Genomic DNA, 20,764 nt, shown 5'->3' on the forward strand with positions numbered 1-20,764 from the left:
TTGATAAATCAAAGTTTCGGAGTTTCTTCGTATCAAGTCAAATTTTAACCAATTTATATTTAGATTCATTGGCATTTACAAATCAATAAATCTTCTCTTAACAAAGTACTTAGTAGCCTAGCGGTATCTAGCTTAAAAATGTTTATATTATGGCATGATTAATTTGGTCACCTAGGCTCCTCCACGATGCATCGTGTTATAACCAATTATAAGGCATCATTTAAAGAACTAGAAGGTTCTTTTACCCGATGATGTCCACTAGTTACTTGCCTACGCGACAATTTATTGTTAAACCATTTTTTACTAATGTCATATTTGAATCATCAACTTTTTCAAATGAATTAAAAAGGACAAATGTAAACCTATTCACCCACTATTATGGGTCATTAAAATATTTCATAATTGTGCTAGATGTTTTAACTAGGTAGTCGTATGTTTGCCTACTTTCTACTTTCAATGTTACATTTTTCGGACTCCTTACGCAAATAATCTTATTATGAACTTAGTTTTTAGATCATTCAATCAAGATAATACGTTTTGCTAATGTTGGTGAATTATATCCAAAACATTTGTTGATTCTTGTATGTCAATTAGGATTGTCATTGCAAATTTTGTTGTTTATACTCATACTCAGAATGGTTTGACAAAATCCCTCATCAAATGTCTCTAATGATTCATCTACTCTTACTAATGAAAACCAAACTACTTACTTTTTTCAAGGGGTATGCTATTATGTGTGCTACAACTTTAATCCATATTTGACCTACAACTTACCATGGGTATTCCCATTTCACAACTTGTACTTAGAAAATAACAAAATATCTCACTTATAAATATTTGATTGTGCAATGTATGTATCAATTATAACCACACAACCCACTAAAATAGGTCCTTAATGAAGTCCAATGGTGTATGTAGGTTTTTATTCTTCATCCATCATTACGTATCTTAAACCTTAACAAGTGATATTTCAATGGCATACTTTGTGATCATTGTTTTGATGAAACTATTGCCCCACTGTTAGGGAGATAAAAGTTGTTTCTAAGAGAACAATGAGAAATTTTTAGAGTACATCAACTTTGTCTTATCTTGATCCTTGTACAAATTAAATATGAACTAAAAATTCAAAAAACCATTTGTTAGAATATAACCCTTGAAAGCATGACATGATATAACAAAATAAAGTTTCATTAATAAATTTATTTATTGTGATTTATGGTTCTTACTTTTATCCTTATTTGTAATAGTTGTTATTTGAGCATTCATGTCCATATCACTTGTATTGTACATGACTTGATTCCTTATAAGATGATAAGTAGTTCACAATTGGTTTATGGATTTAAGTAATCCATCAGATACAGTAATGCATTATATTCTAATTGGAGAGATGACTTATCTTAGTTATCGAAATGATTTTTCTATGATGAGTACACTAATTTGTATGATTACACATTAGACAAAAATTATGATGAATCATAACATTAGCTATTAGGTCAGCATGATTCATCAAGCTACTATGTCGCATAAGCTCTCAATTTTGAGAAAATATTGAATTAATGTTGAGAATTCAATTTTTAAGCTAACTTAATAAATATGCCACTAAGGAATCAATATTTTCCTACAGATGCCAACTCAAGCTCATATTCCTTGGTAGCACATTTATAGAAGAACATTTGGGTTCGTTGTTCACATGTGTGTATAAGGACATCTTGGAAAAACTCAAAGTTGCACAAGAACCTATGAACGGTCTTTATGAATTGGGCTAATTTAATTGGAGTTCAATAAGACTAATTAATTAATTAGAACTTATAAGTTAAATTAAGTGACCCAGACCCAAGATCACTCAAATCACTTAAACCCACAAGGAAGTCTATATAAACCTCCTTAAGGGTTAAGGTTTCCCACACACTTGACATTCAAGCTTCCATAAAGGAATCTTTGCATCCACCCCTCCAAAAATGATTTCACTTCCACATGTGCTATGATCTAGAAAAGAGAGCAATCAAGTGGAAGACCGTTTGGTTTTCAAGATTTATAATGCATCTTATGTGCCTATATTTGATATAGGAACATCCAGATCATAAGTATGGTCTCCATAACTCTAGATCTAAGTTTTTAAAAGTCTATTGCTTCCGTTGTCCATAGATTTAGAGAAGCCTGGGATGATTTTGCATTCACCCTAACAATCCAAGGATAGGAATGAAGATGTTCAAATATTTTCAATACCATTCACTTAGTATAGTCTTGCAAATCAATTACTAAATTCATTTACTGAAACAAAAAAGTTGACAAAGTCATGTATCTTGACTATGACACTCAAACATGGGTTGATGGCCCTACAAAATAATGAACAAATGAATCTATCACATGCCTAAAATATGTTAAATGTAAGATCAAATGATATAATTCCCTATAAAAGAAAAACATAAGGAAGAATATATGAAAATGCACTACAACAAATTTCGCTTTTAGTTGCAAATAAATTTACAACTAATAGTTTATAAGTTATTACTAAATGTTTTAGTAATAATTTTTTCAGTACCACAATGTTACTAAATATTTTATTTGCAATTTTAGTAACATGCAGCGAATTGTTGTCATTTTAGCCACAATTTCATTTCGTAGTAAATAACAAGTATTTAGTCACAATATTTATTATTGCAAATTTAAAATATTTTTGTCATAGAAGGTATAAAATTGACACTAAAAGATTGAATTTAGTAATGATATTTATCATCATTAATTAACATAAACTTTTAATCACAAGAATATGTCACCACTAAAATGATGTATTTAGCACCATAAAATGTCACCACCATTGTTTTATAATTTATTACCATTGAAGTCGAATTTATGTTTCCAATGATACAAAATGTTTTAGTTACAACAATTTGTCATTACTACAAGTATACATTTACTAAAAATATTTTGACAATAAATTTGTTATTTTAGTTATAATAATATTATGATTAAAGATTTATTTTTAATCACAATTATATATCACTCATAAAAATGTACTTTTTTTATTATTGCATTTATATTTATTTATATATCAAACTAAACTTTAACTATAATTATATGTCATCATTAAAAATTTTGTATAAACATTTAATGGCCTTAAAAAAGTACATTTTATTTGTGGTTCATGATTGTTCCCAAAAAGTATGGAAATATATTTTATTAAATTTCTTTTCAAATTTCTTATATCTGCTTTTCAAGAATGGTTTTAAATAAATTAGAATATAAAATTTTCATCAATAACAACCATTAAGAAATATTAATGTTTACATAAACATCACTATATTAAAATTTTAAGTATCATTGCAATAAAATAAATAAATAATAAAATAATGGTCATGAATTTTTTCGCATGCATAATATCCCAGGTTTGTAACATGCAAGAAAACAAATAAATAATAATTAAATTACTATTGCCAAAAAAAAAAAAAACCCACATAGAAATAAGATAATATTAAAATTTAAGGAAAAAAAAAAGCATAACATATATTTCAGATTAACTTCTATTCATTCATATATTAAATAAGGTTTAAAAAAAATTAAAAAGGAAGAGCATTATTCAAAAACTAAGAAATGTTAAATAGAAAAATTTTACATAAAAAAAAATTGAAGTGAAGGAAAAAATTTAAATACCAATTGATTTTCCCAAAAACTAAGAAATATTACAAAGAGAACTATCTTGAACACTTTGAAAGAGAACATATAAAAAAAAATTAGAAAACTTTAATAAATAAAATAATTAAATAATTCTGCTAAAGAAAATTTTATTTTCAAAACTGAAATAAATAATAATAGGATAAACTCTCTCTATAATAATATTTATAAAGAAATTTTTTTTTCTATTTTTGACATAACAAAATTCTAAAAAGAAAATAATTTAAAATTTTGCCAAAATTTATTAATGTAATAACATGTTTAGCTTTATTTGCTTTTTCTATATAAAAAAAATTCTTAAATAGTAATAAAAAATATGATAAGATCTTTTTAAAAAAATAAAGTTTTTTTTTTAGCTCCTTTGTTAACATTTGTTTTTATTATAACATAATTACTTCTCCCCACATATGGACATAGTTGTAGAATGAATATAATATAAATTATTATAGAATAATTATCTTTAATCGAAATATAAAATAATCTTTTAAGTCGTTATAAATGTGACATATATTTTTATTTCAATTCTTGTAACAAAACTCTTAGAAATAAATATGGGAGAATGAAAAATTAAATTAAATTTTATAAATATTAAATGTATAATTTATTTATTGTATTATTTTATAAATTCCACATAAAACTATGTGCAATAGAATGTCGATATAACATTGAAAACAAAATTCAAATGTATTTTAGTATTTTTAAAAATTAAAATTAAAATCTTAAAAATTAAATAAATATTTTACCAAAAAAATGATTTTAAAATATGGTATACATAAAAAATGAAGATAATTCATTTACTTTTTGCCTCAAATTTTATGTCAAGTATTTCAAAAAAATAAATGAATTAACTTAAATTTTATAATAATTATAAAAAATTATCCTAAATATAATATTCATGTAGTAATTCTTTTATGAATTCAATATAAGTATGAAATGAATATAATATACATTCTTGTGTAAACATTCATATCAATTATTTTTCATCTTTAATAAACTTTTATAATAATTGTACAATTTTATTCTAAATAAAAATTTTGCTTGATATATTCTATTACTAATTTAACATATGCATAAATATAGATATAACATATATTGTTGCTTCAACTTTTATCCTAAATATTTAAAATTAAATTTTAAAAAAATAAAATTCAACTAAAAGTTGGACAAAATTTATAAAATATTTTGTGATAACACAATTAAAAATAATAGCATTATATTATTTTTAGCAATGACATTGCATTTTTTGTAACTTAAAATAATAGCATCTTCAAATGTCTATTCTTAGAGACATTTTTAATCATAAAATCTAAGTATATAATGATCACACAAAGTTGTCATTAAAAAAATTTGAAATATTTTTTTAATAATAAGTTATAAGTTGTGCTTGCAATAATTTCCATTAAAAAAAAAATATAAACAACAATAAATTATAGTTGTTGGTTATTTATTTTCCATATATTTTATACATTAATAAATTGACAAATAATTATTTGTTGCTATATTAACATTGTAATTGAATAATGATTTTATAGTGTTTTTAATGATAATTTTTTTTTTGTCACTAAAAGTAGTAAGGTGCATATAATATGTTTAGTGATAATATTATCATTTTATACAAAATGTTATTATTTAATGGCATATAATTATTTGTTATAAAAGAATTAATGCAATTCATTTTGAGTGACAGATAATTAGTGACAATAATGTTATTGTTGCAAAAATTCAAAATTCTGCATGAAATTAATGACAATAAAATAATACTTGTCACTAAATCATTTTTCCTCCAAATGGTAGGAACGCCAAACTTTGACACCAATAAATTAGTGGTAAAATGTTCTTACGAAATTTGAATTGTCATTAAATATAATCATAAAAATTCTTAAGTGGTGACAATATTTATGTCCGTAAACCAAACCACACACATACAAAAAGAAAATAAAGAAAAAAACAAGATTTTAAACATGGTTCGACAATCAATATGATTTCTACGTCCACAAAGTATATCAACACTCAAGAATCCACTAATCAAAAGGAACAAAAAGGGTTATAATGGTAAAGTTGTGGCCGCACAATCTAAAAAAAAACCTAAAAATTAAAAGGGTTAAATATATAATTGTAGACCCCTCTGGTGGCCATAGTTTTTTTCTCACACTCAGAGTTAGCTGAACATTTCATTTCCAGGAGTGGGGGGCCAACATTTCAAGTGTTTAAAGCTGCATGGACGTGTGGCAAAGACGTGACTTGCCACGACAGTAGCAGGGAGCAGGTGGAGGCTTGCATGATGGGAGAAACATAAAAAAAAAATAGAGAGCAGCTAAAAAAAAAAAGGATAAGAAAGGGAGCAGGAGACCGGAGAAAAAAAATGAAAAAAACGGAAAGGAAAGAGCAGCTTGAGGAGGGGTTGTGGGTCGGTTGATTCAGGAAGAGGAGGGTTGCAGAAAACGAGAGGGAAGAGAACTGAAAAAAAATGAGATTTTGGGAGTGAAAACAGAGCATAAGGGAGAAGTTTTTCAATAGGGTTTTTTTTGGAAGAAAAACGTGTAGCACCTTGAGTGAGGGGAAGAGTCTTGAAGGCATTAACACAGGTACAATTGCCATGAGCTGCCAGAATTTGTGTTTTTATGGCCTTCATTCCTCATTTTTAAAAACAAAAACTAGTTTTTGTGAAGTGGGTCTTCCCCCCACCATGTTTTTTGTGAAAGATAAAACGTACTCAAGGGAAAAACAAAATTTAATGTTCTCACTTTGTGCCTAAATCTGTGTTTCCATGGCCTTAATTTCCCATTTTTAGCGAAGTGGGTCTTGTTTACTAAAGGAAGATTGAAGTTTTTTTTTTTAGTCAGCCTTGTTTCCAATGTTTGGGTAAAGATGATTCAGTTGTTGTTCTTGCTCTTATTTGCTAAGGGCATTGTGGCATTGCTTCTTATAGTCTATATTGGGCCATTGAGGGAGCATCTGATGAAGGGTCTGGATTAGGTGAAGTGGGGAAAAGTCCAACTACTGTAAAAAATTATTGTTGGCACCATGTCTTGGATGTTTCTCTCTAGTATTACAAGCATTCTTAAGACCTAGAACAAGGGTGCGAAGCTTGGTACCATGACTTCCATGAATCAGGTCCTATGGAGGACCCACTTGCTTAAGATTTCACTTATGGGTTTTTCTCAAAACTTCAAATTTTAAATAATTTTTCAAAATTCCGACTTTTAAATTTATTTATTTATTATTATTATTTTATTTTAAAAAAAAATTCATTCTCAAATAATTATTCAATTTTCAAAACTTCAATTTCTAAATTCAATTATTCAAAATTCCAATTTTCAAAACTTCAATTTCCAGATTTACTCTTTAATACTTCAAATTTCAAATCATTTTCAAAACTTCAATTCTTCAAAATTCTAATTTTCAAAACTTCAATTTCTAGATTTATTCTTCAAAACTTCAATTTTCAAATAATTTTCAAAAACTTCAATTTTCAAATAATTTTCACAACTCCAATTTTTAAATAATTTTCAAAACTTCAATTCTCAAACAATTTTCAAAATTCCAATTTCTTTCAAATTTAATTTCCAAAATTAAATTTCCTAAATTTAATTTCCAAAACTCCAATTCTTAAATTTAATTTAAAAAAAAAACTCCAATTCTCAATTAATTTTCAAAATTCCAATTTCTTTCAAATTTAATTTTCGAAATTCCAATTCTTAAATTTAATTTTCCAATTTTCAAATAATTTTCGAAACTCCAATTTCTTTCAAATTTAATTTTTAAAATCCCAATTTTTAAATTTAATTTTAAGAACTTCCATTTTCAATTTTTTTTAATCCCAATTTTTTTAAATGTAATTTTCGAGACTTCAATTTCCAAATAAATTTCAAAACTCTAAGTTTCTTTCAAATAATTTTAATTCCACTCCAGTTTTCAAATATTTTTAATTCTACCACTTTTCATCATTCATTAGGGTTTTAAGTCACTAAAAATCTCGTTTTTAAATAAACTTGCTACATTTCCCTTCAGGTAAACACTTTCACAAATTTTCTTTGATTTTCAAATATTTATTTTGTTTCTCTTGATTTTAAATAAGCATGAATACGATTTTCATAATTCCAAAATAATGGAATTTGTGGGACTAATTCATGCAAGATAAATTGAGCTTTGGTCGAGGCCCTACATATGAGTTTTTTGTTTCTGATCGTCAACTGTAAAATGTTATGATCGAAGAAAATGAGCAGGAAGGCGATGCTAAAGTGGGATCGTTGCAGCTTCTAAATGCCTTTAAGGCCAAGCCGATGCTTAAGACGCCTCAAAGTAAAGGGTTGATGTATGTAGAGGCCCTTGTGAACGGGAAGGCCACCAAGGCCCTGGTGGACACTGGTGCCACTCATAACTTTGTCTCAGAGGATGAGGCAAAAAGGCTGGAGTTCCAAGCATCCAAGGAAGGAGGATGGCTCAAGGCAGTTAATTTAGCTGCCAAGCCATCACATGGAGTAGCTCGCAAGGTGACTATGCACATCGGCTCATGGGAAGGAAGGGTCGACTTCACAGTGGCACCCATGGATGACTTCAAGATAATGCTAGGGATGGACTTCCTGCTGAAGGTCAAGGTTGTGACACTACCTTTCCTACGCTCAATGGTTATCCTAGAGGAGGAGAAGCCATGCATGGTCCCTACGGTCACCGAAGGTACGCTCAAGACCCCTATGCTATCAGCTATGCAAGTTAAGAAGGGGTTAAAGAGGAAAGAGGTGACCTACCTCGCCACCCTGAAGGAAGAAAGGGATGATGGGTTGGGAGAACCCATGCCTAAGAAAATCAAGAGGGTCCTTGATGAGTTCAAGGACATGATGCCGCTCGAGTTGCCTAAGAGACTTCTTCCCAGGAGAGAGAAAGATCACAAGATTGAGTTGGAGTCGGGAGCCAAGCCCCCTGCTATGGGGCCATATAGGATGGCATCGCCTGAGTTGGAGGAGCTAAGGAGACAACTTAAGGAGCCGCTAGACACGGGGTTCATCCAACCATCCAAGTCTTCCTATGGCGCGCCGATTTTGTTTCAGAAGAAGCACGATGGGTCCCTACGGATGTGCATAGACTATTGGGCACTCAACAAGGTGATGGTAAAGAACAAGTATCCTATTCCGCTCATCGCTGACTTGTTCGATCAACTTGGTAGGGCAAGGTACTTCACGAAGCTAGACCTAAGGTCGGACTACTACCAAGTAAGGATTGCGGAGGGAGACGAGCCAAATACTACATGTGTGACTAGGTACGACTCATACGAATTCTTAGTAATGCCTTTCGGACTCACCAATGCCCCAACAATGTTCTGCACCCTCATGAACAAGATCTTCCACCCATACTTAGACAAGTTCGTGGTAGTATACTTGGATGACATAGTCATCTTCAGTAACACCCTAAAGAAGCACGTAGAACACTTGAGAAAGGTCTTTAAGATCTTGAGACAGAACGAACTATACATGAAGAAGGAAAAATGCTCATTTGCTAAGGAAGAGGTGAGCTTCCTAGGGCATCGCATCAAGGGTGGCAAGCTGATGATGGATGATAGCAAGGTGAAAGCCATCCAAGAATGTGATCCACCAACCAAGGTACCACAGCTTAAGTCTTTCCTTGGTTTAGTTAATTACTACCGGCGGTTCATAAAGGGTTATTCGACAAGGGCAGCTCCACTCACGGATCTTCTTAAGAAGAATAAGGCATGGGAATGGGACGAAAGGTGCCAACAAGCCTTTGAGGATCTAAAAAAGGTTGTAACTGAGGAGTCGGTGTTGGCACTACCCGACCACACCAAGGTCTTTGAGGTACACACAGATGCCTCAAACTTTGCTATTGGGAGAGTCCTTATGCAAGAAAGACACTCAATCGCATTTGAGAGTCGCAAGCTAAATGACACGGAGAGGCATTACACGGTGCAGGAAAAGGAGATGACTGCCATCGTCCATTACTTACGTACTTGGAAGCATTATCTTTTGGGGTCTCACTTCATAGTGAAGACCAACAATGTTGCCACTAGCTACTTCCAGACACAGAAGAAGCTAAGTCCTAAATAAGCTAGGTGGCAAGACTTCCTGACTGAGTTCGACTATACCCTGGAGTATAAGCCAGGAAGTGTTAATCATGTGGTCGACGCCCTAAGCCGCAAAGCCAAGCTAGCGTCCATGATGAGTCAGCCCCAAGGAGACATAATGGATCTTTTAAGGGAGAAAATGCAACATGATCTAGTGGCTAAGAGCCTCATTACCCTGGCTCATGAAGGGAAGACTAAGCGGTTTTGGGTGGAGGACGACCTACTATACACCAAGGGGAGACGACTCTACGTGCCTAAGTGGGGGAACATAAGGCGGAATCTGATAAAGGAGTGCCATGACACCAAGTGGGTTGGGCACCCTGGGCAACGACGCATAAGGGCACTACTGAAGTCGGCTTATTACTGACCTCAAATACGGGATGAGGTTAAGGCCTATGTGAGGACTTGTCTTGTGTGCCAACAAGACAAGGTGGAGCAACGACAACCTAAAGACCTGTTGGAGCCACTACCTATAGCAGAGCGCCCATGGGACAGCGTTACCATGGACTTCATCATTGGGCTACCCAAGTTAGAGGACAACGACTCTATTATAGTGGTAATGGACAAGTTCTCTAAGTATGCAACCTTCATAGCAGCCCCGACTGACTGCACTGCGGAAGAGACGACGAGACTATTCCTAAAACACGTAGTCAAGTATTGGGGGTTGCCTAAGTTCATCATCAGTGATCGCGATCCGCGTTTCATTGGGAAGTTTTGGACGGAGCTCTTCAAGCTTATGGGTTCGGAGCTTCACTTCTCCACAAGCTTTCACCCACAGACGGATAGGCAGACTGAAAGGGTGAATGCTTTATTGGAGCTATACTTGAGGCACTTCGTGAGTACCAACCAGAAGGATTGGGCTAAGTTGCTAGATATAGCCCAGTTCTCATACAACCTGCAAAGGAGTGAGACGACCAATAAGAGCTCGTTCGAGCTAGCCATAGGGCAGCAACCGTTAACTCCTCACACTCTAACGATTAGCTATACGGGGAGAAGTCCAATGGCTTTCAAGTTTGTGAAAGGGTGGCACGAGCAAGCTGACATAGCTCGCTCATACTTGGACAAGGCCGTTAAGAAAATGAAGAAGTGGGCTGACAAGAAGCGACGACACACGGAGTACAAGGTCGGAGACATGGTGTTTGTCAAGCTCTTTCTTCAACAATTCAAATCCCTAAGGTCGGTGCATAAGGACTTTGTGAGGAGGTATGAAGGACCCTTCCCCATACTTGGGAAGGTCGGCAAGGTGTCCTATAGAGTCGAGCTACCACCAAGGTTGAAGGTTCATCCTGTCTTCCACATAAGCTACTTGAAACCCTATCATGGAGACAAGGATGATCCAAGCCGAGGGTTGTCTAATAGGGCACCTACAGCGGTCATGACCTCCAATGATAAGGAGATAGAACACGTCATCGCAGATCGGGTCATCAAGAGACGAGTGGTACCTCCTGCTACGGAATACTTAGTGAAATAGAAGGGACTACCAGAAAGCGAGGCTAGCTGGGAGCCAATAGATGCACTATGGCAATTCCAAGAGCAGATCGAGCAGTTCCGGGCAAAAGGCTCGACGAGGACGTCTGTGGCTTAGGTGGGGGAGAGTGTCACAAGCTGATTCAAATGAGTCTCCCCATGGGCTTATATAGAGCCAGGAAGCTTTTGGAGACTCCTAGAGTGGGAAGAGTGTGGAAGGTTCTAGAGAAGCCTGGAAGAATCCACACAATTCTACACTATGGTGGAAGACATGAGAGGAGTCCGGGGCTTTCTAGAGAATTTCAGAAGTCTCTTGTATATCCTTGTACATAGGTTTGTATCTAGAATGATGTAGGACATTCTAAAATATACTTGAGTTGTAAGAAACTTTCCAAGGTTCCAAAGAGTTCCCTTGGTGCCTATAAATAGGTGAGGGCCTCATTTGGTCAAGGCACCAAGCAAGTGAGCTTCCAAGCACTTGTAAAGGTTTCCTTGAGTTAGTGAAAGCTTTCATTCTTTAAAGAGTTGCCTACTAAGCCTTAAGCTTTTGAGTCGTGAGCGTCTTAGCCTAGCAAGCTAAGCATTGGGGAGTAAGGCTGACTTAGCAAGATCAATCGTCTTGACTTATCTAAGTGCCGCACGAGCTTAGTGAATGACTAAGTCCGTGACATTAGGCCCACTTAGATACACTTGGCTCATTAGACACCTTAGGCTCACTTAGGCACCACTTAGGTCTACTTAGACACCATCCTAGGCGCACTTAGGCACCTTAGGCCCATTTAGATTTTAAGCCCATTATGACACACCCTAGGTCACCTGTAGATGTTTCTACATGGTTCGCATAGTTGCATGACTCATATTTTTTTTTGTTGGTTACATGGCTCGCATGGCTTGCATGTAGTTGATTTTTATTTTATTTTATTTATGTATTTATTTATTTATTTTAGGTGCGTGATTTAAATTTCTTTTGATTTTCCATTTATTGATTTTAATCTTTATTTTATTTCTATTTTATGTTATATCTATTTCATTTTTATTTTTACTTTTACCTTTATTTTATTTCTTGCATGAGGGATGCGGTTGCACCTAGATGGAAAGAAGAGATTACATCTCGCAAAAGGATTTTCCAAAAGCAAGGACGAGTGATGGGTGGGATTGGATTCTCTATGAGTTTGAGGATAAGGGGACTTCCCAAAAAGAGATAACACGTTGCCATCTTGGAAAGAGGCTGCCATACATAGAAAATGAAGAAGACTTTGAGCACGTAAGGGGGAATGAGGGATCTAGAATAAAGAGGCTAGTATTGTTGGGAGAATAGAGAGGGAGGATTGAGAGACATGAGGGTGATCCAACATTCGAGAGTGAAAGAGAAAAGGTTTTCATAGGCAAAAGAGAAAAAAAAAAAAAGATTTTTTTTTTTAAAGGGATCGATAAGAAGAGATAGGAGGTTGTCGTTCTGAAAAAAAGAGTAGGACAGTGTGAGAGAGGGAGTTTTTTTTTTGGAGGCTCATTGGACTGCTGATTAAGGATTTTTTTTTTTTTTAAGGAACACCGGGTTGTTGTTGAGTTTTTTTTGGGATCACTAGGCTGCCATTTCATTTTGGAAAATGGGCAAGGAGTTTTTCAGGGAGAAGGGTTCCGTTTTTTTTTAAGGAATCGAGAAGGAGTTTTTTTTAGAGTGTAAGAGGGGTTGTTTGAAGGGATCGAGAGAGAGAGCTTTGAGAGCGTGAAAAGGGGTTTCCATTTTGGATCGATACAAGGAGTTTTTTTTTTTAGAGAGCTGTTTTTTTTTTTTTTTTTTTTTTTATCACTAGACTGCTGATCCATCATAACAATAACTCCACGTCATAGCTGGTGCTCTTCCACTCATCCTTCACCGCACTAGTTGCACACCACATTCTCTAGTATCTTCATGACTATTAGGTGAGTCATTTGTTTTTATTTTTTATTTTATATGCATGGGTTTTCAATAATAGTGAAGGTCTAGATTTTTTTTTCAAGTAGAATTATTATTATATTGGGTGGTTTGGCTTTTACTAGCTCCAACATGTATTGGTTTTGATATGGGAGCATGAGTTTGAAGATTAGAATTGTTATTATATGGGTTTTAGTAACAGTGCAAGTCTAGATTATTTTTTTCAAGTGAAATTATTATTATTATATTGGGTGGTTTGACTTTTACTAGCTTTGGCATGTATTGGTTTTGATATGGCAGCATGAGTTTAAAGATTAGAATTGTTATTATATGGGTTTTCAGTAACAGTGGAAGTCTAGATTATTATTTTTCAAGTGGAATTATTATTATATTGGGTGGTTTGACTTTTACTAACTCCGGCATATATTGGTTTTGATATGGCAACATGAGTTTAAAGATTAGAATTATTATTATATACGTTTTCAGTAACAGTACAAAAATGGATTTTTTTTTTCCAAATGGAATTATTATTATACTAGGTAAGTGGTTTGACTTTTATTACTAGTTCTAGCATATTTTTGTTTTGTTTTAATATGGCAGCATGAGAATTGTGTTAGGGTTAGTTTTTGATTTATTATATTAAATTCGAAAAACATAATTTTTTTTTTATGTAGTTTTACTTTGAGAAAAAAAAAGTTTGATCTTTATTTAATTTAGTTTTGATTCATTTCATTATTGATTATTTGTTTATTTATTTGCCACCAATTTAATGCTTTGTAATCTATATATTTATTTATCTGTTGGTAATATTGATCCTATGAGTTAAAAATTCATTTTTTTTAAAAATATAATATAAAAAATCTGTTATAGGTCATTTGAATTGGTTTTAGGTTTAAGTAAAATTTTAGTTTATTGAAATGATTGATTTTTATGTGTTAAATATTAGGTTTTTATATGTTAAATATTCAATTTTAAACTTACCTTAATTAGTGTAAAAAACGATTGTTAAGCTCAAATTTTATTCTAGTATTGTAAGTATATACAAAAAAAATTAGTTCCATGAGTTCGTATTTTGTTTTAGCTATATTTATTTATTCACGCGTTACCTATTTCATTTATTTATTAATAAAACTAATTTTTGTAGGTTAGAAATTTAATTTTAAAAATCTGTTTTGGTTAATTATTTACTTAACTTTAGGTTTAGGTGTTCTTGTAAAATTTCAGTTTGTTAAAATAATATGTGTGTTAAGGATTTAAGTTTAGATTGGTATTAATTAGTGTTTAATTCATTTTAAGTTTAAATTCCATTTTTATAATGTAAGTTTATTTAGAAGATTGACTCCATTAATTCATATTTTGTTTTTTTAATTATATTATTTATTTATGTGTTGTCTATTTATCCATATGTCAATAAGATTAATTCTGTAGGTTAGAAATCTCGTTTTCAAATATATTCTGGTTAATTTTTTATTTAACTTTAGGTTTAGGTGCTCTTGTAAAATTTTTGTTTGTTAAAATAATTAATCTTACATGTTAAATATTTTATTTTAGACTTGCCTTAATTAGTGTTAAAAATATTTTTTAAGCCTAGATTTTATTTTAATAATGCAGGTTTATTTAGAGAGTAGATTCCTTGAATTCATGTTTTGTTTTTTTAGTTTGCCTTCATTTAAATTGATTCATTTTAATTATTTTAGGTGTTTTTATAATTTTAAGTTATTAATAAAATCAATTCTATATTCAAAGGTGCATGTCATTAGTTTATTTTGATTTAGCTTCACTTGTCTATTCGATTTGGGTATTTTCTATAATATTAGTTCACTAAAAAAAAATTAATTTTATGATTGAAAATTATTGTTTGCCTTGATTTGATTTTGCCTATTTTAATTGGTCTAGATGTGTTTGTATGTTTAATCGATCTTGTGCTAATTCTCGATTATTACTCTTAATTGATATGTTTCTTGAATATTAGTCATTAATTCTTGGTGGGTATCTCGTTAGCTTATTTGATCTAAGTTTGGATAGTTTATTGTTTAGGTAGTCTTTGGTAAAATTTACTTTTCGGAGGCTATAAAAAAAATAGTGAAAATTGGTCTCCATTCTCACCACTTCAATTTTTTTTGGGTTATCGAAAATTCTACTTGGTGATTTTGTTTTCTTTTGTTTTGCTTGATATTTTGTCTCATACATTTTATTGTTTTTTCAAAATAATTTCTTTTATTTTAGAATAAGATACTTTTCTCAAAATGTTCCTCGTAAAAATAAATTTAAAAATTCATTTAGAGTCCTTAGAATTGAATTCTTATTTTCTTAAAATAATATGCAAACATTTTTTTGATCGGTTTGCATCCTTCTTAGTTTTCAATGAAAATTTTGGTTTTGAACAAAACACAAATCAAAGCTTGTGGTCCCAAATAAATGGGATGATTCTAGGCTAGATTTGAGTATATCAATTGGGGAATTGGTGAAACCCCTACATAAGAAATTTTTTCAAAATTCTTCCTAGTTACCAGTTTTCACTCAGTCATTGACCCTTTAAATTGAAAATTCGTTTTAGCATCATTAGAATGTTTTTAAAAAATGTCCAAAACTTGTATGACTTTCTTCACTTCTCGAACTTGAATTTAAAGTTTCGTTTGAGTTAGTAAGCCACTTGAGAGTTTGAGTTAGTAAGCCACTGAAGATATAAACAAGTCTTTAGGGGGGCTTTGATTTTACCCAGTTCTGGACACTTGAGAGTTTTTTGCAAAAATAAAATACCAAATGACTTTTTAAATTTAATTCAATATTTTTCCTCAATTCTAGGCTTCTTGAAATTGATATTAGACACATAAAATATTAAAAAATATGTCTTCTTGAGGGAGATATGATTTTTCGAATTTGCATCTACTGTGCATGATGGAATCTGGACATTTGATTAGTTAGAGCATTTTAAAAATATTTTTAAATATTACCCGGCCCTGAATTTATTTTTCTTGTGATGTAGACACCTTCAATGATGTATGTGATTTTTTTTTTTTTTTTTTTATGAATTTATGTGATGTCTTATTATTTTTTTTTAAAAAAAAATTGTTTATGCATGTCACTTTTTCTTATCTAATCTGGACTTTGTAGAACCTTTAGGTGTCTTCACCGCAATCTGTCATTTGAATGAGTGCTTGGCTTTCAGTATGTTGATCTAAATGTATAGTTGTTTTTTGAATTTTTTCATAATTAAATCCCACTCTAAGGCTTTTTTTTTTTAGAAATTGTTTTATAAAGCTTCATTTTCTAATTGCATGCTAATGGTTTTATACTTCACTTGAAATTGTTATTATTTTCGAAGCCATTTGATTTATCTTAGCTCAATATTTAGCTTTGGCGCTGTATATTAGACATAATAGAGATGTTATATAATTTATACTTGTTCTAACCACTCTAACCTTTCTTTTGAGGAGTCTTATAAATTATGCATGCTACCCAGGTACGCTCTCTATCAATACTTTTCAGAATTCCATGAACATGCATGTTGTTGTGAGCCTTGTTTATGCTTGATACGATCCTTCTATGATTAAATACATGTCGTGTGTTATATTTCTATACTAATTCCGATGTTTTATGATAGCGCTTGAGAAACGGTTCAAGTACGTACCCTAAATTTTCTTTGTGATTGTGATTGGTTTTCTTATTTGGCATGCTATTTTTTTGAAATCACCTTGTCTACCTAGGTATCCATAATCAACCAAATTAATTATCATATTTCCCTCAACTTAATCAATAGAGACCTTTGTAGGGCTTAGAGAGGTGTTGCCTCTTAGAGGTACCTTCCCAATAGATAACCTGATCCTCAGACCTAGACTCGGGTTTTTCAAAGACACGTTTGTCCAAAAACCGTGGAGTCATTTTTTTTAGGGTTTTATTTCTTATTTTATTTTTTCTTTAAAATAAAATAAAATAAGTGGTGACTCCGACTTTTCCAAAAATAATTTTTCATCGAATAAAAGCGAGTTTCGTCGATCGAGTAGGGGCGCACATGAAGAATGCGGGTCTACAAATTGATTCTATTTGTTTTATATTATCTTGTTTGTCTCAACATATTGTTCATTCTGCTATATACCTATCTTGTTTATCCTATCTCTACCTAACTTGTGTGTAGATATGAGTGATATACCTGTTCTTTGCATGACCACTTGGTGCATGACTACTCTTCTTCCATGTGATGCATGTGTTGTTTATCTATGTGGGTTGCACTTCTATCCCCTTACCTCCAACCCTCTTGTTTCGATCATTACCTTCATTTCGGTTCTTACATTTGCAAGTATGAGGCCTTGTGTGTACTTATTCCTTTGACCGAGCTAGTAATTAGGAGTAGGGTCTAGCGACAGACTATATCGATGTTTGGGAGCATTTTAGAGGAGGTTGACACATTGATACTTATTGGAGTCCTATCTTTGAAGACTTGTATAGCCCAAAGCTAGATTTTAGGATATTTGTGTGCCTAGTGTGTTTTTTCTCTGCTTAGTTTGATAGGATTTTCGGATGCACCCACATCGTTCACTATACATCTTAGATTAGCATTGAGTATTGAGAGTTGTGAGAGCTTTCACCATAGGAAACCCCTTGGGATGTTGAGGTAGTGCATGTGTGGAGGTGATGACCATCTTGCATTGAAGCGCCCCGTATCTTCGGAGACGTGCAGAGGGTTGCGTACCGCCGAAAGGTACGATCGCTTCTACTAGGGATCCTTTAAAGTCCACTGTTTTTTCTTTCTAGAATCGCCTTGACTTTATAGGTTGAGCCTTAGATCTTTTTATTAGGATTTCCCTTCCTACACATGGGTGCATCTAAGAGCCTTCGAAGCCTCTTTAGTTACAATTCGAATCTAGTGCTCTTTTTGTTTGGTCTCTAATTGAGAGTGCCTAGATATCGGTGCGAGTTTGAGTATCAGTTGGACCACCCCTTGTTGTATGGTTTTGGTTTCTTCTTGTCGCTCGTTGAGTCTAACACACTTTCTCCTTAGGGCTTTAAATAGTCTTCTTTTCTTGAGTTGACACTTTCTTTTGGCTTGTTGTCATTTTCTACTTGACGTTTTGGGATATGCTCATTGATTATGCTCATTTTTTTATATTCTTCACGTGCCATGAGCTTGGTACTTCATTCTTTGGTCGATTTGCCTATTTCTATTTTCAACCCGATATTTTCATTATAGAAAGGTGAAAGGCATGTTTTCACATTCACACCCTTTTTGAGAGGTTTGTCTTTATCACCTTATCATTTTTCTTTATGGAGCTCGGGTTGAAAGTGAATTAGGGATATTTTGTTATAAATGGAGTATCGATCTCATGACAGTGTTGTTTTTCATACCTCATTCGTTTTCTGGATCATTGATAGAAATTCTTTAATCACATTTGTAGTCATCTCATAGTGGACACTTTTATGACTTTAGAGTCTCTGTCATACATCCAAATTTTTATTATCATCATAAGACCATATATCATGTGTTGCATTGTACTTTTGATTTGAGGCATCTCTTCACTTGTACATTGTGGTCTTGAGGCCTGACCTATCATGAAGGATACTGAGCTTATTAGCCTAGGATCGAAGATTTGACCTAGGGAGTTTGAGATTATGACCCATCTTCTTATGATCAGAGCAGTGCTTTACTTCCACACCTTGACCTTGCTCTGACCTACACCCACTCATTGTAAGTTTTGCACAGCATCACCCTTGACACCATTATATGACCTTTCCATCATCAGTTTTTTTAGCTTTACACATCCTCTCTCTTATTTGATCAGGTAGAGTATGAGGAGTTTGAGCCTATGGTTGATCTCGCATGGTGAGTGATGACTTATGATCTTTCGGTGGCTTACGATATGTTGATTGGTCGATTGCCTGATGAGACTGTCACTTATTTTGCCATGAGTATAAAGATTGATCTTGTATGATGAGATTTGGCTTGTGATGAGCAGTTGTGCCTAATGAGATCGTTGTTTACTTTGCTTTGAGATTATTTTGGAACATTTGGAGATCGTGGTTATATTAGATGGGCATCGATCTTTAGTATTGATCATTTAAAGGCTTGAGAGCACAATGTTTGAGACTATGGTCACAGGATGGGTGACCTTCATTTCGGTTAGCTCACACCCTATTACCTTCATTGACATCTATACCATTTCTAGCCCTTTGAGCCTCGCATGAGTATCATAGTATTTTCTTTCTTATAGCCTTGCTCACCTTTTACACCGGGATAGGGGCCCTCCAATGTATATATGTTTTATTCGAGAGTCTCATGAGTCATGGACTTATTGACTAATCTTCTGCATTATTTTTTTTTTTTTTTTGTCCTACTATTATTTTTCATCATACCCCTTTGTTATATCCTTTGTTCTATCATTTGTCTTTGTCATCGCATTTCTTTCTATGCCATGAATGATGATATTTCACATTTCAGTGCATGGAGGATGGTCATGTTCCTCTCCACTTCTATCTCATGGACATTGGTTCGGAGATCCTTAGTTGAGAAGGTCATCTTGTTAGAGAGAGTTTGCCTACATCATTGTTTGAGAATATATCAATTTCATTACGTATTTTCAATGGAGTTCATTTTTTGATATTTAGAGTATGCGCAAAAAAAAAAAAAAAAAAAAAAAAAAACAACAACAACAACAACAACAAAATGAAAAAAAATTAAATAAATAAGTGCATGTATTTATGTATGTATACGGTGTTATTCTCCATTGAGTGTAAATATTGGTCATTGAGGCCTGTTTTATTGAGTTAGTTGCTTATGAAAGTTCGTATGTGAACTTTCAAGAGACTTTCATCTTCTTGTGTCTATATTGTTATGTATTTTACGTGCGAGAGACAAGTGACCTTTTCCTAGAGACTCTAGATCATTGTCTTCTCCATCATTACATACATTGGTGATTTGACTGTTCCTCATGACTTGATTTGAGTGGATTAGTGCTCATTCATTTTCCTTTGATCTTTTTGTTTCTCTCATGGTATTTCATTTGCCTTTCTTACCTATATTATTCCTTGTTCATATTGATTTACATTCCGTGTTTGATATTTTCCATATATCATTCTTATACATCCCATCACTAGTTCAATATTCTTCATTTTTTTCTCTTTCATCATTGATATATTCATCTTGGATTATTTCTTCTTCACCAATATGTTGATATTGGGCGTCCTCAAATACATGGTTTATGAGACTATCTACATATATTGCATTTTATACACGAGGGTATGAGGTTTAATCATTGGGATTATTGAGCATAGTTTCCTTTCGTTTCTTTCACCCTATTACCTTAGCCTACGTTACGTTATGAGTCTTAAGACCACCCTGAGGCTATGACATCACATTTTGTGTTTGATAACTCTTATGTGGGTGATACTTGGGATTGGTTCGAGAGCATTTTGATTGTGATGGACTAAGAGTTGTGGTATGACCCTATACTGGGGCATAGCCACCTTAGAGAGTTTTTAATCAGATTTGCAGTCATTCTGTTTGATACATTGCATTGGGGCGCACACCTTTCTTGGTCGAGAGTTGATTTTTTAGATGACCATTATGCCGAGGCATACTCCTCTCGATCGATGATGGATTTTTGAGTCATGGACATCCCTCGGAGAATATTAGACGCCCC

The sequence above is a fragment of the Vitis vinifera genome, chromosome 3 (assembly GCF_030704535.1).
Source record: "Vitis vinifera cultivar Pinot Noir 40024 chromosome 3, ASM3070453v1".
NCBI classification, from domain to species: Eukaryota; Viridiplantae; Streptophyta; class Magnoliopsida; order Vitales; family Vitaceae; genus Vitis; species Vitis vinifera.